Genomic DNA, 20,533 nt, shown 5'->3' with positions numbered 1-20,533 from the left:
AAAACTTAAGTTGACAACCATGACAGGAACCATACCCTCCAACTTATGAGGATTTTGAAAATAATTCTTTCTAGTGGTAGCGAGCCAAAGTAGAAATTTTTAAAGCAAATGGATCTCTCATAAAACTTTTATCAGAACTTAAGAATCTAGCCATATGGCCTACACTTTTATAAGTAATAGTGAACAAGTTACGCTAAAATTAATTTTTTTTAAATATTAAGACATTAATTTTGCTACCGTCAGAAAAGAAGATTTCTGAAACCACGGAAATTCCGTAGCAGTTGGAGGGTATGCTAGATCATGTAATTTGGCAAGGTACCTGCCCGCGCAAGCGGGCACTAGACCTCTGATCTGTGTTATGCCCTAGGGCAGTGTTTCCCAAAGTGTGGTACGCGTACCCCCTGGGGTACGGGAACAGTTTAGCGGGGGTACACGTTCTTATGCGAAATATCTTGCAACAAACGAAAATGTCAAAAATTTTATTTAAAAACAAAGCTAGTCATTAAAATTTACGATTACGTATTTTTCTATTGGCTATTTTCTGCAGAGTTAACAGTTAACAATTAGTTGTGTCAACAGCCATTTGTGATTTTTAACTTTTGTGTAATTTTTTTATAGTATAAAATAAATTCATTTTTGATTAGTGGTACACAGCGTTACGAAAAATTTAGAAAGGGTACACAAAAGTCATAAGTTTGGGAAACACTGCCCTAGGGCGACTGAAACTAATGGCATTGGAGGTGGAGGTATGCAGTAACGCATATTAATATATGTGCTTAATTTTTGTAAGAATAGTGGTGATCAATATCATTCAAAAATTAAGATTATAAAAGAAAAAATAGTATATAATTACTACCACTTTAAATATGAAAATAAAATCTTCGGGAAAATCCAGAAGAGTTGGCAGGTATGCCATTGTCTCCTCAAAACGTTGCATTAAAGTAGCCTCGTCAGATTGTAATATTTATATTGAAAAGCTTTTTTACTGTGGAATTGAAAAGGGAGAGAAGCTTTTAACTTCCTGCACTCATTTTGCACTGTTTGCATGACTGAAAGAATCTTATTTTTTTTTTAAAGCTTCCATCATGATCTTTCAAATTGTACCCACAATATTGACATTAAAATTTTTAAATCGTCCAAAAATTTGCTGCCTAAAGAAAAATTGGTTACATAGAGTTGATATAGAAGCGTTTCTATATTTGAAGTAATAATCATTAAGAAAAATTCCAAAAATTCCTTGGAGTCTTAACTGCTTCATTTTCCCCAACAAGATACTAAAATTTTTACCTTTTCGGTGACATTCAATTACGTAAAAATCTTGCACCCAATCCCCGTTATTTAAGTTAAAACCCTACATTTAGAAATCCTACCAAGGCCGTTAAGAGATAGAACTGTGAAAATCGGGTATAGGTGCTTGGGCATGGTTGGGTTATGAGTGTAAAAAATTATTAAATTTACGAAGAAGCTTAAGAAGTAATCTCAACAATATATTTTTATCTGCCTTCTTTTCTAAGGTTTTAGCTTTATTTATTTGAGATGTTTTCGCCCTTATCTGCCATATCAAATCTCAGCATCAGAATTAAAAAAAATCTTGTCGATTTTGTTTGGAACGATTCGGATTTAAATTCTCAGCTTTCGGACCACAAACAGTGAAGCCCGAGCTCGAATCTTAATGTCTGTTTTTGTAGAAGCTTATGCATTTTGTGTTCGTCTCACAGCAATTCGATTAATAGACTGATTTGTGACATCGTGGTTAAAAAAAAAGTCCTTGACTTAAATTTTGGATTCATTCAACCATGGGGATTTATGTTACCGGATGGGAGGTGGCCTGAAGCACCACACGAGTAAGCACTTCCAACAACAGTTAACCATTTGAGATCCCTTCAACTATCGCTATGATTACTGTTCAGGATGTGAAGGAAAAAAAATCTCTGCTTTCTAATGAAGCAAAATTAGTTATTTAAATGAGAAGACTTAACTGACGCTTTTCTCTCAATATTGTCCAAGGCCCACGCTAAGGAGTTTAAATTATTAGCTAGCAAATTACCCAAATATTCGCCAATTTTCGAAAGTCTTCGCTAAATGCAAATCTTAAAATGTTTTTATTATTAATTCTTTCCAATAAAAAGCTATTTTACGGTAGTTTGTTTCAGGCTTATATTATTTGAACCCAATTCTAATTGGCTATGCAGCACATCTACCGAACATTACTGTAATCTATTAAAAAATACTGATTTGTTTAGAAATATTCGTGTTGACGTAATTTTGAGGATTGAGTTAAATATATATTTATTCTTACCAGTGGAAAAAATATTCGCCAAAACACGATTTTATTTACCAAATTTACGATTTTTTTGCATTTGGCGAGGTGGCAAATGCTGAGAGCTGGCAGTGGTTGTCTTTAATTAGTGTATTTATGCAAGACTGCCGCTTTCCGTAAGAATTTATTAAAGTGGTAGCTATGCTTTTGTTTTTTTAATGTATAATTTTTTATTCAGTTTAAACTTATTTTCGACACCACTACACATAAATGAGTTAAAAATTCTTCTACAATGCCATTTTCTTCCAGCTCTTTCGGGGTAAGGTTTTTAAAATGGTGCCAGAATTACCAAAAATCCAAGTATTAGTTTTTAAATGGCTACCACACTATAAAATATTTTGCAAAAAGCGTAGTAGTTGGCAGGCCTTTTTATGTAATATCAGAGATGCCAACTTACATCGGACAGCGGATAAGTATTTTCGAATAGTAGTTTTTTAGAGTATGATTCTTAAAAAATAATTTTGATTTTTAGGGTTTTCACTCAACACTACTTCTAAATAATTTAAAGGCTTATGTGATATGTCACTTTGTCACAGTTAAGCCTTTTTGATTTTTTAAAATTTATTTTAAAAAGTTAATAAATTTATTTTATTAAAATTTAATTTAAAATAATTTTGATTTCATTTTACGTAAAAAAACATATAAATAATTTAACATATAAGCACTAAGCAAAACCTCAAATATATAAATAATTTACCGAATAGCTTCGTGGTGCTATTTAAGTTCTTGATAAAGCTCTTGATAAAACTGATCTGCCTACTATCATCATTTTTTTTTTCATTTTATATAAAATCTTTAGCTATTTATTTATTTATTTACTTAAAAATTTCAATGCAAATAAAGAAAACAATGGTGTCTCAAGGGATAGAACGCTCATTTCCCAGTGATGTGACTCAGGTTCGAATCCCAGAGATGAGGGGACGATTCGAGTTCTGCTCCCTCTTGCACCGACCACAGTAAAACGTAAAACATCCTATACGGTAAACGGATCATGGGTTAAAATCTCTTTGTCGTTAGGCTAATCGTAGGAGGTTTTCCGCTCCATGTAGCGCAAATGTGGGCTAGTTCCAACAGAAAGTCCTCCATAAAGGCTAATTTCTTCTAATGCTTTGAACCAAGAGTTTCCTTGCCTTCTTTAGAATGCTACAGATCTTACGATTTTTCTTTAACTTACACTTAAATGAAATTGATCTATAAAATTGATCTATAATCTAATTAAATGAAATAGATCATTAAATGATATATTTGTTTGTTTTCACTCCCTCTAAAAATTATATCTAAATAATACGTTTTACTCTAATGTTAGGAAAACCGATATGCTTAAATCCAATGTGTTGCCTTGCTTTGTCTTATTGTTAACGTCGGACTAGAGTTACACTAATGAATTAATTGCGACAGTCTGGGATTTATTCTTAATGATTATCAGAACACAATAATGACACGTGCGCTCGCCCTACTAACTCTATTTAGATTGGAGGGTAGATAATAGTTAGAATCATTCCGCACCACGCTTTTCAAGCCCTCAAACGTGCCAGGATTTTAACTGCTCTGAAGAATTCCGAATCTCCTGTAAGTCAACATCAGAGAAAAGGCATTTCGTCCAGACACCCAGTCTTAGCCAAGGGAAATCAAACCCCAAATCAAGCCGTTAGAGCAAAGTAAAAAATGGATACTCAAATTTCATGAAATTTTCATCGTTTTTTACGAAACCGTTCCCCGGTGTATTCTCCGAATGAATATATCGTCAAAGTGACGAAATAACAATCGTCACTTCTTCAAGGAAACGAATTTCGTAAAAAGTAAAGAAATACATCATGAATCTAATTTTTTGACACCTCATTGTTGTTTAACGGGTGTGATTGTCAAATGTTAATCACTTCTCCGTTGTCACCATGTAGGTGGATTGTCGTCGCCCCAACAACGATAGGGCTCGTAGAGGCTGGATTCGAACCCAGGATGTTAATGGTATGAGGCCAACTGCCTGACCACTATACATTGAACGGTTTATTTCGTCAATCTTGTTACGGTCGTCAAGTTTTCATTCCAGTTGGTTATCTTCCACAATGTACTACGATGCTTCAAGTTGAGGAAGCATTTTCATCATACATTTGCGAATTCGCGTTTCATCAGAAATCATTTGATTTTGTGACGAAATAATTCTAAATAGTAACGAAATGCAGCTCAAAGATTGCCGAATCTGAGAGTGAAGAGAAGACTTAAACTCAGCATACCGACAGGGTGACTTTGAAATATCAGAGAAACTAAATTACAGAAATTTACCTATGCTTTGCTTAGAAAGAAACAAAAATTGAAAAATCTTACACGTGAAAAGAAAGTATAGCCTAAAAAAAATTTTCATTTCCATAAACGGAAAGAGGAATTCCCATTAAGAAATGTCAAATCATGTGACATCACACAAGGGAATTATGGGATTAGAGAAAATACGGAACGTATGGATTTAAAAGTCACATTTTTAAAACACATTAGATTGAAAGCATGACCCCTTTACGCATGATGGCGTCATTTTTCTTTCATCCAACAACAAATATCATACATTAATGGTGGAAAAAATGAAACAAATATCGCCAAACATTATTATTTTGGACAGGTTTTACCGCTTAATGCGTAACATTTCAACGTTTCTTGGGACGATCTGGTTAAATTATTCTCTTTTAGTAAAATCACGTTATACAAACCAACTGGAGTAAAACAATAATTGTGCAGTACAACCATACAAGTAGATTGTAGATATTTCAAAGCATTATAATATCTGGATGATTTTGTCTCTAGAATTTGAAATTTACTATTTCTCTCTATATGGGTTATCAGAGCCAGTGTTACTTTATGATGTCCAAGGCAAAACATTTTACAGGCCCATTTTAATCTCCACTTAAATTATTGAAATAAATTATATGATTTCATGTAATGGCTTTGAAGTTTCGTGGTTTTGGGGAAGAATAATTTCGCTTTAAGTGAAATAAAAACGTATTCTTCGATATTTATTTTCACGATTTAATTCGATTCCAAAATCATTTTAAATTCGATTTGTAATGATTTTTGTATATATTGACGTCATCATACATATGTTCGGTGCCGATGAAATTTAAAAAAAGAAAATAATAGTTTTTTACTCAGGTTATTGTCAGTGTAACTGCAATTTCACTGTAAATGAGAGAGATCAGAGACTGTAACTAAGAGAAATGAAAGATAATCAGACTTATCAACGTAACTGTACTCTTACTAATTGTTGTTAGCGTAACTCTTATGTCACTGTAACTAAGAGAGATCAGAGATAATCAGAGTTATCAAAGGTAATTGTTCTTTCACTAATTATTGCTAGTTAAAATATAATTTCACTGCAATTAAGAAATATCAGAGATAATCAAAGCTATCAACGCAGTGTATTTTCAATAATCACTTTTCAATGTAACTGTAATTTCACTGCAACTGTTAAATCAGAGGTGATCAATTATTAACCCAAAGTAATCGTATTTTCACTAATTATTCTCAGCGTTAATTTCCCTGCAACTTCAAGCGAAATCAGAGATAATCAAAGTTAACAACGTAATTGCACTTTCTCTATTGTCCGTGTAACTGTAATTCCACTGCAACTAAGAAAAATGTATTACAAGAGGTGCAAATTTTGGCAGCTAAAATAAAAATTACCTTTGCGGTTTGATTTCTAAAACTTAAATAAGTAGTCTAAGTGCATCTTTGTGTTTGTTTTAAGTTGTCCCTTTTTGGGAACACTTAACTATGTCTTAACTTATAACTTAATGCACTATGTTTCAGAGTATTTCATTTTTCAACGAATTTCATCTTTTAAACTTAAATTTTTTTTATTAATTTCATTCATACCATTTTTTACATGTGATTTTTTCCCATTATTGATCACAGCGTCCATTAAAAATCAAAATATGGAAGCCAATTTACTTAAAACTAATAAACAAAAATTTTAATTTGACTTAAAACACACAAAATATTTAATTTCGTGATTTCACTTTTTTTTAAAATTAATACTTTTTATCAGTTTTTGAGTTAAATATTATTAATTAAATGTTTAATATGCCGTGATAATTAAAATATGTTATTTCTTTCAAAAATAGGCGAAAAATATCATAATTCTCCCACCACTATTCTATTTGTAATAGTTGCATTGCATACCTCAAAATTACGTTAGTTCAATAAGTTATTTTTTCCCCCTTTCTTTTTTTTTTTGTTGTAAATATTGTTTAAATGTGTCAGAAATTTTTTCTATCATTTACAATCCTTATTGCATTGCATACCTCAAAATTACGTTAGTTCAAATTTTTTTTTGTAAATATTGTTTAAATGTTTCAGAAAATTTTCCATCATTTACAACCATTATTGCATTGCATACCTCAAAATTACGTTAGTTCAATGTGTTATTCCCCCCCTTTTTTTTCGTAAATATATTGTTCAAATGTTTCTGAAAATTTTCCATCATTTACAACCATTATTGCATTGCATACCTCAAAATTACGTTAGTTCAATATGTTTTTTTTTTTTTTTTGTAAGTATTGTTTAAATGTTTCAGAAAATGTTCCATCACTTACAACAAAATTCTCAAGTCAAATTCAAGTAAAGAAAGAAATTTTTGAATACAATATGAATAGCTTAAATATAAAAAAAAACGAATATCATTGAACAATATCCTGTGTCCTTGATAATTTCGAAGCGACAAGTCTGCTCATTATTTTATGAGAATCATTTTTTATCTCTATCAATAAAGGTTTGGAATGAAAGCTATGATCGAACAAGAATAAAAGGTTTGATCGAACGGAAATCGATAGAATCCGAGGTGAATTGCGATAAAAGGCTTATTTAGGAGGCTGACCCTGAAATCTGAGAGCACTTGGATTGGAAGAATACCTGTTGAAAGTGGAATATAATCGAATTATCTCTTGAATGTTGACTTCTTGTATTATGTTCTCGAATGGGTGAATTCAGCTGTAAAAATATTCCGGTAAGCGGTGAAAGTTGAAAGAAATGCGTAAGAAGATAGTGTCATTATTGTTGATGAAAGAAAGTTTATATAGTATTTCAATTGAAAAACAAATGAGTAGGAGGAAAGGATTGCGTTGTATTTATTCATATGTTTGCAAGTCACCAACATGTTAACTATGCAAACACTTAATATTTCTTAACAGTTGGGATTTATTTATATATTTTTTTTTCATACAGTAGCAGTCCGAATAATTATAAAACATCTTTGTTAAACAATTATAAAAATATGAATGTATGCATTTTTGTTGTCATTTTTTAAAAAAGACAAATTTCCACGTGGTTTTAAGAAAATAAAAGAGAGCTTATCAAATTCTTCAGAAGAATTAAAAAAAGAGTTTATTAAATTCTTCAGAAGAATGCAAAAGAGGCAATAAAACGCATCCTATCAAATTTTTCAGAAGAAAGTAAAGAAAAGAAAGAAAAGAAAAGAGAGCTTATCGAATTGTTCAGAAAAAGAAAAGAAAAAGAAAAGACACCTTATCAAATTTTTCAGGAGAATTAAAAGAAGAAGAAAAAGAAAGAAAGAAAAGAGAAGAGAGCTTATCGAATTTTTCAGAAAAATAAAACAAAAAGAAAAGAAAAGTCATATTCTTCAGAAGAATAAAATTAAAAGAAAGAAAGAATAGAAAAGAGGGCTTATTGAATTTTTCAGAAGAATAAAAAAAAGAAAAGAGAGCTTATCAAATTCTTCTGAACAATTAAAAAAAGGAGCAGCAGAATTATTACATTTTTAATTATTGTCATTGAAATACAGAAACAGAATCTTATTTACTTAACTCATTTATAATTAAAAAATATAATTGTCCAGATAAATATAATAACTATCCAAATAAGGCTTTCTTGACCGATGCAGCGTTACAATACAGTCGTATTGACCAGACTTGTTCATTCGTAATGCTTTGTCGGTTAAGGTCAAATTAATAACTAAAATAATAATAATTTAAAAACAATAACTTTCTACAACATTAAATTTCGCACGTTTTTCTTAAAAAATTTCTTGTTTTACTTTTGTGATTTATTTTATTCCGTACATTTAGACGACTTCTTCGTAATTGTCAAAACCTATCATGTGCAATAAGAACTAAAAACTTATGCGCCTTATGATAAAAAAAGATTTCCTAATAATTTAGATAATTTGTAGTTAAAGAATCTTCTTCCAATGAGCAAATTAATTAACCCTTTCACGCCGATGGGACACTGGTGTCTATATAGTATATGTTTTTCTAACACTCTAAATACAAGTAAAAATATATTTTGGTATTTTTGAATTATAATAAAAGGTGTTATAATTATTTAAAAAAACTATTAGATTATTGGAATTCCATATGAACTAAAATATATAATCCGAAAAAAGTAGTTTGAAAGCATTTTTTCTCACTAACTTTCAAGTATTTATCAATAATTAACTATTCGATTAACGTTTTCAATAATTATTTCAAAACGCTAAATAGTGATAACGAAAATCAGATCAAATTCGATCCTTAAATAAATTTGTGAACACCATTATACGCTATTTTGCAGGGAAAACATATTTGCATGAGAATTGAGGACTACTCGAACTTTTAATATAAAAAGTGGTTTCGTGAAAAAAGGAAATTCCTGTCAGCATTAAAATAAATTTACTACCACTAAATAACTTTGTTATTTCCACAGTAGTCCCGTACCTACATGTCTGCACTAGCCCCTTAGAGCCATTAGTTCATTTAAACTCATTATTGGTTGATTAAGTAAATATTAAAATATGTATTAAGCATGTTCATTTATAATATATCTCCTATTTCTAAAAATGATGAATAAAAGCATTCAAAAAATGCAATTAAAGCAAAAATTAAGAAATTACAAGGTTTTTTCGGATGGACTTATTAGGTGGGGAAAAAAACTTATTTATTTTCTATATTACTAGATTTTTTGAGTGATAAGTAACAGAAATGTTCTGATTGTCTGCACTCGCCCCCTCTTTCCTATAAATAGAAATTTTTTTGAAAAAATAACATTTCTGTGTGTGCGTTTCCCCCGTAACCCAAGTTCTAATTCTCAAAATTTGAACAGGGGTTCGCTAAGGGTAATTTTAGTCCCCAATCCTAAAAACCTATGAAAAATGTTACATTGTTTCTTCAAAAAAGATATGTAAAGAAGGATTTTTTTTCATAAGATTAGCACTTCATATTGTCAGAAAAAAATTGCAGACGATTCTGTTTTTCGTTCTCAAATAATTTAAAGATAACATCAGCGATGTTTGTTAGCTTACAGCTCTATTAGATTAAAAAAACATTTCGTTTGCAGTTTATAGCATGTTCCTTCATAATATTTTATCTTTGTTTAAGTATGCCAGCTGAGCACAAAAACTTGTGTCTTTCTACTTCTTTCTTTGTTTTACTAATTTAATTTAAAATTGCTTTCACCGCCAGTTAAAATTTGAATAATTTGAACTATAAGTCGCAGTGTTAGTTACGATTAAATAAATATAAATATAATAAATAGATAAAAATGAATTGAGTTTCGACCATTTTTTACATTTTTAGTATCCTGTGGCATCCTTGTATTTGCAATGAACAATGCGGAAATGAGTTCTGAAATTCTTTATATATGTTTATAACATTAAAAAAATATATATATTAAAATATGTTGACTTCGATCAAGGAAAAAAACTTAATTACAGCAACAAAAGAATAGTTTGTTCTCGAAATTCATTCTGTATTTATATAATTGTTCATAATTGATATTAGGTTTTTTTTATTGTCTATACAATGATAAATAAGTTCAAATTTGTCTAATTAACAATCGTTTGGTTAACGAAAAAAAGTTTTAAACTAATACAAAAAGAAAAAAAATGTTTATTTGATTTAAGGAAAAAAGTCATAAGCTGCTAATTTTCATAAGAAAAAAAAACTAGTAGTAGTTTTACCATTTTTAAGTAATTGCCACTTTACGTACAAAAATTCTGTTAATTTTTATGAGCGATATTTTCCAGTAGCAGGCAATTTTATGCTTCATAATATTACTCTGGGTTTGAAAATTTTGATTTAGAAATATTTTAATCACCACAGCATGAAAAATTCGAAAAATTTAGTAAAGAAAAAAATTAAGACATTTTAAAAAATTATTTATTTGACTCGAGGAAAGAAATTCTAAACTGCTAATTTTCGCAAGAAAAAAAACTAATGGTAATTATGCCATTTGTAGCTAATTATCACCTTGCGTAAAACATACCTGTCAATTTTTATGAAAGATATTCTGTAGTGGCAGCCAATTTCATGTTTTCTTATATTACTATATCTGGATTTGAAAATTTTGATTTAGATATATTTCAACCGCCGCAGCATAAAGAATTGAAAAAGCATATTTAAAAAAAAATTTAAGTTATTTCTTATTTGAGTAAAAGCCACTCAAAATTTGGATTTTTTTTTAATAACTTTATTACTTTTATTCTACTTTTCAACCACCACTAAGAAATATATTTAGTGAAAATCGTAAGAGTTGGCAGCTATGCTATATACTTTATTGTGATTAAATTACACCCAAAGTTGCCAGCTTCTCTTTGAAAATTTTATTTCCCTGTCATGGCAAAATTTGTGTTTAAATATTTTACTCGTAATTTATTGAATTAAAAAAAATTTTGCTCTTCACTGCTTGCATAAAATGCCGCTTTCTTGTGATATAGAGATATGACTTTTAAAATGTTTTCAAAATAAATAAAACTCAGAAAATTTTAGTGATTTATACAGTGCTAATAGTGTTTTAAACAGTGCTAATTTATTGCAGTTGATATTCATGAACTTTTGCTTCTATGTGGCATTTTTAACAACAATTTACAAGGGTTGTAAATAAACTTCTTAAAATCTTCTATTAAAAACATCAGCATAAATTAAAAAATTAATAAACTTGGTTTATTTTATTATTAAAATTTATTATGTGTTAAAACAAATGTAAATAAAAGTTATCGAAACAGGATTGGTTTAACTAGTAACGAGCAATTTACTTAAATTTATTCGAGATTCAAATAGTTAAATAAAGTATTTAAAAATATTTAATATAAATTTGAGTTAAAATTTATTTTTAATAATTTTTTGATAAGTTGTTGGCAAATAATATTCTATTATCTAATTTACACGAGATAAGAATTACGAATTAATTATGAATCATAGTGAAAATAATTTATGATTACTCACCAATACTAGCTCCTATTTTGTGGCACAAAAATAAAAATCCAATGTGATTAATTGTTACGCTACGCTCTCAACTTACTACTTGTTGCCATAAACACACTTTTTAACTCTCTGCACACTATAATAACAGAAAACGACTTTTTGTTTCATTTCAAACTAGCGCCACCGTGTGGACGATTTCTCGGAGCGTTGAACTGGAAAAAAAACTTCACAACTTCCGTTTTTAGAATTTGTGGGTCAACCTAAAGAGTAACCAAGAATAATTTTTTTTTCAAGAACATAATATTATTTTGAATCACTATGAATTATACAGCTTGGGGAAAAATTAGTAAATTTATAATCGTTTTAGTTTAATTGCGGAACGAATTCTGGAAAAAATTCCAAATATACTGAGTTTGGTTGATAAGTAACATAATACTTGTAATTTAATATTCCGTAATGTGCATTTTTACAAACAGCTTCCTTATAGCTTTCTATAAATGTTTATAAGACTAAATAATGCATTAAAAATTAACGATAAAACGATTTTTTTTTCACCGCAACAAATTGTGAAATGAAGTGAAAAGTCATAAAAAGATTTTTTATTGCTACTGAAACTCATGCTGTAATAATTTGATACCTAATATTCCCTTATTTTGTTTCCTTAATCTAATGTGAGCATTAAAACATCCTCGAAAAAGATCAAAACCCTCATAAGACAGGAAAATAATCAAAATATTTTTTAATTTTTCTTATTATTTGCGTTTTTATTTCTTTCAGAACATCTTTTACATGCTCATAAATAGTTTCTCTTTGTTTTTTTCTTACTTTTACTTAAACTATTTTCTGAGTTTTATGTAAATTTATTTAACATTTTCCCACGCTGTAATAAATTTAAAATATCTCAATAGTTGTGCTTTATGTAAATGCAATAGTTTTTAATTACGATTTCTATAATTGTCGGTAAATTTTTTTTATATTACTAATTAGACTTCCATTAACATATAAAAAAATGAATTTAATAAGGGCATAGAAAGAAAAACCATATTGGTTTTAGTTGTCAACTGACCTCTCTATGTAAACTGCGGTACTTTAAATACAGTTTTGATAATTTTTAGCTCACAAAGTAGCAGCAAAATTATTGTACCATTAATATTTATTCAAAATAAGGAAGTATCCAACCTCATTACCGTTGAAATATTTATAGATTATATTAATACAGGAAATTTTATTTTATTTTATTAATAACGTTGAACAACCGATAATTCTGAGCTTACGACTATCGATGCTAAATTCCGCATCCTTAAAATTTCGGGCCCAACTCAAGTAGACAAGGAAACTCCTGGATCAAGCATCGGGACAAACTAGCCTTCATGGGGAACTTTTTAATAGAACTAACCCGCATTTGCATTGCGTGGAGAGGGAAACCACGAAAACCTCCTACAAATGGCAAGGGGATTCTGACCCATAATCCGTCTACCACTGAGGATATTTTACGTCAGCACTGTGCTCGGCAGAGTTCTTATCCACCAGTCATCGCTGGGATTCGAACCTGGGGTACCCTATTCTGGATGCAAATACTCTATCTTCTGAGCCACCACGGTTTTTGCATAGGAAATTTGTGAATTTTATAATCTTAATATAGTCTCAATTTCTTAATTAGTATTTTAGTTCAAAGACCATTACGTTACTAATTTTGTTTTTGATGCTGTTTGAACAGCATTGCAATTGAACTATTTTTCTACGCAAAGATCTAAAGCCTAGTTGTGAAATTTAACGCTTTTGTAACGCCTAGAAAATTTACTGTTGTATAAGAAAATTAATTTTACTGCTTTCAAACTTACACGATCAAGGAGGGAAATAATTCTTAGTGATAGCAACATTTCTGTTTTAATGTATAAATCTCTTTTTTTTTTTAAGTTTAAAAAAAATAGTTTAAATTTTTATAGAAAAAAGTGTATACATAAGTAAAATTATCATAATTTAATTCAATCATATGTATTATAAGTATTAGTTAAGCAGTTAAGATTTAAGTAACGTGAAGTAGCTTAATTTCTAAAAATTTCTTTCTACAATTGCTATTTTACTACCACTTTGTGTATTACTATTTTACAACCACTTTGGTCGTTTCCCAGAGACCGTATTAGTTGGTAGCTGTGAACTTCATTAATGCATCAATCATTATTTCATTAATACTTAAAATCATATCCGAATTATTTTAAGAACCTGAAAAAATGTATTTAATTTATTTAAATGCGTTATGTTTAAATTCGGTTTTAACCCAATAAAGACCGATTTCTTTAAATTTCGAACTAAGAGGAAACAGCCAAATTAGAAAATAGTTCTAAGTTTTTTTTATAAAGAATGATCGGAAATTTTCTTTAGTTGATAAACTACCAAATCTAACCCGATACCTTGACTAAATGCTTAATCTATAATCATAAAATGAAGAATTTGTGTACACGTGTATGTGTATTTCTCTTATAACTCAAGAACTGTTAGTTCTATCTTCCTAACATTTGGACAGTGGGTGAATGGGGGAAATTGTAGCTCCGTCCCTAAAAAAACGTTCAAAAATTTTACCTTGATCGTTCAGGAGAGACATTTAAAAGAAGGGAAATTTCTTGTTGATGCAGAGCTAGAGCGGTTGATATAAAAGAAACTGCGGACGATTTAATATTATCAGTGATGTTTGCTTGCTTATAACTTTCAACAATCCAAAAAGCAGTATATTGCACGTTGTTAGATATTTAATTATTTTTTATTCTTCGTTAAGTCAGGTAAACTTAATGTTTAACGTGAGTGTAGTAACATAGGTAGACTACGTTACCTAATTAGTGTTTCTTAATTACTATGAAACCACGAGTTTACTTATATATATATGCTTTTAAAACGTATCTCTTTAATACTGAGTAGTTGAAAACTAACTGTATTTAAAATTATGTATGTATATATATATATATATATATATATATATATATATATATATATATATATATATATATAATAACAGGGCTACAACCCTGCTATCAGTGTTGTATTTAGCTTGAAATAATGCAGTCGTAATCCATCAGACGTTCTAAACAGGTTTATTTAAATGTAGGCTGGTATTGATAACAGTTCACATCCACACTCCCTACGGGAGGGGGATGGACAAGACTTCTGACTTATCAGGATCACATCATGATGAAAAGGACACGCAAAAACTAGTGTTCTTACGTTTTATACCAACACAGGTTTGAGGTAAAAAGGCACACTTCGTACATTCCTTGTAACCTTACGCATTAAAGAAAATCATTTACTGCTTCCTTATATGGAAGTGAAAGAGGGAATGATTCTAAAAATAACTGTTCCTTTGAAATATAAATCTATTTATATTTCAATGGTATGTTTTCAGCCTTGAATTCCCAAAATAGAATCTCTCTACGCTTATTCTTTAACAAAGATATTTTATGAAAACGAAAGAGTTTTAATTCTTTTATTAATACAAAAGTATTTAATTTCTGTATTACATATATATATATATATATATATATATATATATATATATATATATATATATATATATATATATATATATATATATATATATATATATATATATATATATATATATATTGTTACTTAAAACAACCTATCAAAATGATTAATAACTATAATGTCACCAATGAGAGAAATCTCCGCGTTTACTGCATGCAAAGATAATAGATTTTTTTTCTTTTTCTTAATATATATCGATATTTTCGATTTTCTTATCGCTGAAGTGTACTTAATATCACCCTATGTAGCATCTTGGAGATTTCACAATCTGTGTTTTATGGTATCACTGATTGAATGTTTACATACCCAGCCTGTCACGTAAAGGCTCGAGCATATCGGGCAATATTGTTTTCGAGCCCTCATATCCACGATGTTCTAATACTCAGAACGTCACATTTTTATTTATTCGTTGTACACTGTCATCATTTTCTTACAGTTGTCACTACGTTAGGTTTCGATCCATAAAAATTTAAAAATTAAACAAAATTATGAATAATTAATAAGTTTGCAATTAATAAGTTTAAGAATAATAAGTTAAGAACAAAATAAAAAGTTTGCATTTACCATTACGCTTAATGTTTCCTAATAAATATATTCAGTCCTGAAATTCGCAGCATAGAAACTTTAATTTTACAGTGAGCGCTTATGAAAACTTTGTAAATTCTTTATTAGAATATTAACGCCATTTTTCATACTTTCTGGAGACGGTAGAGACCTGCAAACTTGGCACGAAAACTAGCATGAAGTACTACTCTGAATCTGTTTATATATTGTGACATTTCTACTATTTTTAGTATCTAGGGATTTTATTTTTTACCTAGGGAGGGTTTTGGACACTAAATCTCTAACTATTTTGTAAATTCTGAAAAACTTTTTACGGGGAAATTGCTTTAATTATGCCTATTTAAAAATTACTTAAAATGTAGTTTTGCTCATTATGTGAGCACGCTCTTTTTTTCTTCCCAGGATATTGCAAAATGAATTGACTTTCACTTGTACTAACTACATGACGAATTAAAAGAAAAATGTATTAATAAAAAATTTATGCGAATTACATAAAGATAATTACTTTTAGGTTGGTGAACTCGAAAAGGTTTCTTTTTTTATAAGCATTAATCAGTCTGATGTACGGTGATTCGTCATTGTCTGGAAACTACAAATTAAAAATTCATATTTTTATTTGTGAAAACAACATAAACGGAAGAGTTTGTTTCCGTTTAGAATTAAACGTTGGTTGGTAAATGACCCATAAAATTTAGCTGACCATCGTCCTGCAAAAACTATAAAACTGACTGTAAATTATGCTTATAAAATAGCACTTATAAAATGAGTATTCAAAAACACACCAATTTACCTATCCAATTTAAAAATTTGAAAATAAAAATTCTTTGCAGAGATTCCCTAACGGAAGTATTTTTGTTAAATAACTAGAACGATTTTTTTAAGGTAAAGAATTTTTTAAATTTTAAGGAAAGGTAAAGGCTCTTTTTTAAATAACTAAATGGTGAGTTTCCGAATGCTCTTTTATTAACTTTTCTACGAGTTTTTTTTAGTTTTCCCGTGACGCTCAATCAAGGAATTTTGTTTTTAGAAGAAAAAAAAATAATAACGAACGAACATTACACGAAGCTCTCCAATATATGTAATACATGCGAAATATTCTGTCTGCTGGTAGTGAACGAAAGCAAAATTTTTTTTAAAAAAATGGAATTTTTATACATTTTTTATGAACACTAACCCCTTTGCGTCGACTGTCACAAAACCGTGCCAGCGTAAAACCGTATCAATCAGGGTAAAAAGATAAAACTGGTAATCAAAGTATTTCTTTAGCAGTTTATTTGTGGGCGGAGTTATAATTGTTTGATTTATTTAATTCATCATTACTTTGTTCAAAATAAAACTAGTTATACTTCGAATTAACATTGATTATATATATAATTAAACTAACAATAATTAAAGTAAAAGCAAAGTAAGTCTGTCAAATTAGCAACGACTACATTTAAATTACAGTTTTTTATTTAATTACAACTTGATTCTGATTTTGTACGAATGCTTTTCTGAATCACCCGTCCCCAGGGGGTTAATCTACTTAATTTTTTATATGTCTGTATAAAATATGTATACGTAGAAGAGGGCTAATATTTTTTAAAAAATCTCTTTTACTAAAATACTATCTGAATTCTTATTCTTTGCAAGGGATAATGAAAAGTAAATAATCACTAAATCATACATAAAAGGGAAACGAATAAATTGACACAATATATGCAGGCCTGCCAACTACTACGCTTTCTGCAAATTATTTTATAGAGTGGTAAACATTTAAAAACCAAAACTTTCAGATTTTTTGGTACTTTTGCCAACATTTTAAAAGTTTTACCATGGAAGAGAAAGGACTAAGTGGCGCTGAGCATGAACTTTTAAATCATTAGTGGTGTGGAAAATAAGTTCGCGTGAATTAAAAATAATACATTAAGACATAAACTTAGGTGCCACTAGAATAAGTTTTTACGAAAAGGTTGTGGCCCTGTATATAAAGCTAAAAAAAATTCAAATTTTTAAATCTAAATATAAAATGCAATTCAAAAGGAGACTAAAAATATTAAAGAAATGGTGACTAATAAAAATGCAAAAATCTATTAAAAAAGATTAAAATTAGCATTTATTTCTAACATACTTCTTTTCATTTATTATTGAAGATACCAAAAAATAATTTCTTCGTTTTAAATATAAACAATTTAAAATGTATGACATGATAGTAGTTATGATTGAACAATAAATAAATTAAATAATGAATTGAGTCTGTACACTTCTTACATTTTTAGTCGCCTGTGGCTTAGATCAAAGTGGTTTTTCTGAAAAAACTTTTTCTGTGCTCTTTTCTGAATAACAAACAGCCGTGCTTATAATGTTTTGTCAGAAATGTGGTAGATTAATATTTTAATTAAATATGATAATTAATTTTCCTCGGTACTCAATTTGCTTCTTAAGATAATGATTTTAAAATTTTTACATTCTTTCCCCATATTTATCACTATATAATCAGACGGCAAACGAACAAAACACTCATTTTGTTCGCATTAACGAGTTTATGTTGTGCAAAAAAATTAAAATAGCTGACAATTGCCAAGCTCGACTCCTCACACTATTTGAAGGGATAATAAATACAATTTAATGCGTTTATCAAGTAAATGTTTTACAAAATAATAATACATTTACAAAATTCCGTGAAACTATTTACAATCTTATTACGTGAAACTTGTGGATAAAATGACCTCAAATGTAAAGAGTGAGAAAAATGTTTATCCTTAATTTTATTTCACACAAACATGTGTTTTGCTTTTTCTTCGAAACTTAAATTGACTCAAAATTATTGGCTTCAGCTCTAAGGTCATTAAGACATGCTCCAAATTGATCCATATTTCCATTATGAGGATCTAGTTCTCTCTGCTCGAGCAGAAAATAGAAGGGTTGACAAAAATATTTTTGAGAACGGTTGCGAATTACTTCGAGTATTTGTTTTTAAAGTGCTTCAAAACACATTTGTTCTCAGTTCAAATAATTTATTATTTTTTTCAAGGAAAAAATAACTTCAGAGATTTTTGTCTTTCTAATGAAAGTAAAATGTTTTGTTTGGTTACAGTGATTTTAAATAAACTTGATTATTTTTCTTCTTAGAAATTTACTTAGAAAACTCCAAAAGGTAAACAAACTTGAGATGAAAAATCAATCTACAATTGAAAAAAATCTTGCTTCGCTCTATTGTTTTACTATTCTTCGGTCTGGTCTGAAGGAGTCAGGGCAGGTCTGTGAATCCATTGACACGCTTGAAATCAATAACCTATAGGGGGAAAGTATAGATGTCTTTCTATGAAAGTATGGAGCTGTCTAAGATTTCGCTCTATGATGGAATGAAATGCAAATATATGCCTAATTGACTTGCCGAATTCTTCGAATTATAGAAATAATTTTTTAACAAATATTTAAAGTTGTAGCAATTTTTTTTTGGTCTTAATATTGAATTAAAAATGATTTTTCCCTTTGCTATATTAAATTTGCAATATTTAATTTAATTAAAAGGCTAATTTCGGCAAAATTTGTATTGGTAATGCAATAAAATCTATACATATATGTGAACTTAGCTTGTAACGTAATGTCTGCGCTTTGTAAATATTTTCAGATAAGTGAAATAATTCATTTTAGACATTGTAAATTAAAAAGTGAAGTGAAAAGAACTCTTTCTGACATTTAACCACAACTATCCAGAGTTTAAAAGAACAGCGAGATAAAAATCATCAAATCCTAATATTTCTTTAATTAGATTGGAATACTACCACATTTCGTTAAGAACTGATATAAAACTTTATCATAAAAGAAATTGCTATGGTAAGTGGATAATTTAAATTCTTTTTTTTCAATTGGATAACAATTGCAATCACAGCTTAGAAACCCTTTTGTTTCTTTTTATCACTTCAATATCACTTAGGGATCTCTAATGGGCATACTTTATGGACTTCGGTTATTTCGAAATGATTCAAGAATATATGTTATAGTACTAGCGGCTTTTGGGAAAAGCTTGCCATTTTTTACAAATTTGTCGAAAAACCATATTTAATATAATATTTAACTCGATAAGTATTTTTAAGCAATAATATGAACAATTACCTGGATTCTGGTTTAAATCTGGAAATAAAATTTTTTTTACTTTGTCCATTATAATTTTTTCTGAAAAATTACGTAGTACATAATGGCTACGTAGTAGATAGTGGCTATGGGGCTAGTGTGGACAAACTTGATAACTTATTAAGTTGTCATTCATTACAACTCATAAAGGTTTATCTAAAGCCAAAAGGATATCAATTTTACACTAAGCCGTTTGGAGAATAAATATTGCCAAATTTTAAATAAAATACTAATTTTCGATAGCTCGTTACACTATTCTAAGTCAATACATTTGATATATTTCGTGATTTTCAAATCAATTTATTTGAAAATAATGATGCATTTTGATTTATTTCTAAGCAAGGAACTAATTTTAAGTTGAATCAAATTTAATAACATAGTTTTGAACCCAATCCTGAAGACAAGGGAACTCTTGGATCAAGTATTGGGAGAAATTTTGCCTTCGTGGAGGACTTTTTGATGGAACTAACCTGCCCTTGCGTTACAGGGAGAAGAAGACCACGAGAACCTCCCATGGTTAGCCTAATGGCAAGGGAACTCTAACCCATGATCCGTCGACCAATGGGGATATTTCACGTCAGCGTTGTGGTCAATGCAAGTCGGTGCAATCTAAAAAAAAATCGGTACCTTATTTCTCGGTACCTAAAAATCGGTATCGGTATTTAAATTTCGATATCTTATACTATTGGGTCTATGTGAACGAAACGGTTTTAGGTGGAAAATATTTGATATATTTGAAAAGTGTGATCATCGCACTGGTGGTTCGGCGTCGTCAAAGGCTCACGGACGCGCAGGAGGCAATCAGGCCTCTCAAATGATA

General features: G+C 29.3%; 1 protein-coding gene across 1 annotated transcript in view; it reads right to left on the bottom strand.

The window, feature by feature from the left end:
- Nucleotides 1-11,626, bottom strand: part of LOC107443771 (protein FAM107B) — a 196,674-nt gene extending 185,048 nt beyond the window's left edge. The window contains exon 1 of the mRNA XM_043045647.3: nt 11,518-11,626. The gene's annotated coding sequence lies outside the window, so the exon portion shown is untranslated. The remainder of the gene's footprint in view (nt 1-11,517) is intronic.
- Between the last annotated feature and the right edge of the window lie 8,907 nt (nt 11,627-20,533).

Source organism: Parasteatoda tepidariorum, chromosome 2, assembly GCF_982258835.1.
Source record: "Parasteatoda tepidariorum strain Cologne lab strain chromosome 2, Ptep-v5.0, whole genome shotgun sequence".
In the NCBI taxonomy this organism is placed as follows: Eukaryota; Metazoa; Arthropoda; class Arachnida; order Araneae; family Theridiidae; genus Parasteatoda; species Parasteatoda tepidariorum.
This window is presented reverse-complemented; position numbering and strand designations above follow the sequence as displayed.